We start from the raw sequence: 3,064 nt of genomic DNA, 5'->3' as shown, positions 1-3,064 counted from the left end.
GGGTGGTATGGTGTCCATGAGCATTCCAGAACATGGTTTGAAATAGACAGCCTTTCTGAACAATGCTTTGGAATGCAGAGGAAGCCAGTACTTTTATGAACATACATGTTCTTTTTTCATGAAGAAGTATCTCTTACTGTGATCTCACAGATTTTTGAAGCAGAAAACATTGTCCTTCCTAACTATTGGAAAGGAAATGTTGGAAAGTCAAGAATCGTAAAAGCAATCTTCGTGGCACTTTTTGTTCAAAGGAAAGTCTATGGCAGGAATCGGCGGTCCGGCGCGCACAGCCGACGTCGCTCATCAGTCACTGTCTTCCCGCTGGAGAGAGGCCTCCGCCAAGTCCTCAGCGTCCCCCCACAACACCTCGGGGAAGGGAGGGAGACCCCCTGGCTGACTCGGTCCTGAGGGGGACCCCCCCCCGTGACACCCGCCATCCCTCCAGCAGTAACAAAAAGAAAACCTCGCACGGATAAACCTCGCTCTCTGGAGTCTTTCCCGCCGCCTTCCTCTTCTCGCCCCGGAACACGAGACCCCCCACCTCGGCCTCCTTCCCCCTCGATGGATGCGCCCTTCGCACCCACGCTCCAAGTCGCACAGGCCGAAGAGCCAAGCTCCCCAGTCCTCCAAAACGGGGGCTCAGGCTTCGGCCCGCCGCCTCTCCCGGGTCCCTGTGCACAGTGAGGAGTTGAGCGCCCACACCTCCTGTGAAACGCGGGGTGGAGGGGGGTGTGTCTGAAATGAGGGATGCAAGGCTGGGTGCAGGCGTCGCTAGGGAGGGTCTTGATCTGGCTGAGATCTGCCCCGGGCGTGCTTTGGGGCCAGGCCACTTTCCCCTAAAGATACTGCACAGGCCCTGGGAAGGGACAGCCCATACCAAACCCACTAGCAGCTGGAGAAGTGTAGGGTTATTTCTTGCAAAGTAGATAAAGTTTTTACTCTCTGTGCCTTAGGTCTGATATTTTTATGACAGTTATTGATTCAGATTTATAGTTGGGAACCTTCCGATTTTCTAGGTGACCAACTGCAACCCCAACTGGGTTTTGTGGTGTGGTAGGTAAAGATTAGCGAACGAGAAGTGTCGCCTTTATTCTGCAAACTGTGTAGCATCATTCCTCAAAAAAAAAAAAAAAAGAATGATCTTACTCCTCATACGTCTGCAAGAAACTGGAGTGTTGTGACTTCTACCCGTTTCTTTCATCGGGAGAGAAGAGACTGAACAAATAAACGAATCAGTTTTCAGGACAGAGATCGTTATAGATCTTTGGAGTGTTAGGGACAAGTTATCGGGACAGATTATATCAAGAAACATAACCACAGGTGGAAGACCACAAGATTTGTGTTTTAAAGGCAGTATCATGGTCTACTTCAGAAGTAGCAGTAAAACTTGAATCAGGGTGATAATAATAATAATAATAATAATAATAATAATAATAATAATAATAATAATAATAATAATAATAGTGTAGCACCTTGAGTTTTATAACAGCCATTTCTAAGAAGCGTGAGGATTTTATGGGATTTTTTAAAAATTCTTGCATCTTGAAAGAGTAAGTAGGCAGGAATTACTTCTGCCACTTTAAGGAACAGAACCAAAGCACAGAACTGATAAGAAATTTGCTTAAGGTAAGGCTAAGTGGACCAAAGTGTTTTTGACTTTGGGTCCAGGGCTCTTATTTACTGGGGGCGGGTGGTATGGTGTCCATGAGCATTCCAGAACATGGTTTGAAATAGACAGCCTTTCTGAACAATGCTTTGGAATGCAGAGGAAGCCAGTACTTTTATGAACATACATGTTCTTTTTTCATGAAGAAGTATCTCTTACTGTGATCTCACAGATTTTTGAAGCAGAAAACATTGTCCTTCCTAACTATTGGAAAGGAAATGTTGGAAAGTCAAGAATCGTAAAAGCAATCTTCGTGGCACTTTTTGTTCAAAGGAAAGTCTATCTTATTTTTAGTAAGGAGGTGTTTTCCTCCCACCCACCGCAAAATAAATCTACCAAAATAAGAATCAACTTTTCAAAACAAAGGGGAGCATGTTGGTCAGTGTTTTATTTTTATTCTTTGTTACTTTTAAGAACTGTAATATGTTACTCTAAATTTTAGCGGTCTTTTTGTTAACAGGATAAGTTTGTGAGTGGATTTTTTCCTCCTTCAAGAGAATTGGACATACTGCGTTTCTTTGTTAGACCACTAAGTTTTACTACTGAATACTAACAGACTTTAAAGTGGTACTTGATTGTAGCAGAAAGCCTTCTCATCAAAAAGATACACCTTTCCCCAGGTGGAATGAGTAAATAAAAGATTCATTAAAGACCAGTCTGCAGTGCCTTGTAGGGGGAATACTTTTCTCATAATACTGTTCAGTTGTGAAGTTTATAAAGGAGCCTTTACAGATTCAAGACAGTGATTATTTGAAAGTTGCATATGTAGAACTAAATAGTTGAGTCATGTATCTTGTACTTTTCTGAACCAGCAGGGTGAGCTGTTTTTGTTTTTTTTTTTTTTTTAATTGATGCTCAGCGTCATGATTCTCAGGTTCTCTCAGGCTGAAATCTTGCGCATCTCTCTTCTAAGGGTATGTGTTTTATGGAAGATTTTAAGTGCTATAAAACTTTAATAATGGAAAAATTATAATATTTGGGTTGTCTTTTAGCTCAGTTGATTCATAGTCAAGCATCTTTAGAAGAGTGGCCGTAAGGAATTCTTTGATGTGATGGATTTCTTACTCTTGGTCTTAGGTGACCTTATCTAATTCCCACCTTAGAGGTGGTGATTACAAACATTGTCTGGGGGGGGGGGGCAATCAATCTTGTTTGTATTTAATTATCTTCAGTTGCCCCTCCTTCCTTTTTTTTTTTTTTTAAATATCTAAAGTTCAGTGAAGATAATGAGGACTCAGTACCTTCACTTTCTGGCTAGTTATTGCAAAGAGATGAAGACAACTCTCAGTGAACAGTGGTAGTGAAAAAGATTAAGGATCGGATGTTAGCTTTAATAGTGCTAGCCTGTGTAAAGAGGCTTGAGAGGAAAAGGAAAGAATATAATAATATATTAAACAT

This window comes from Galeopterus variegatus, unplaced genomic scaffold (genome assembly GCF_000696425.1).
Source record: "Galeopterus variegatus unplaced genomic scaffold, G_variegatus-3.0.2 Scaffold1451, whole genome shotgun sequence".
Lineage (NCBI taxonomy): Eukaryota > Metazoa > Chordata > Mammalia > Dermoptera > Cynocephalidae > Galeopterus > Galeopterus variegatus.
Note: the sequence above shows the minus strand (reverse complement) of the source record.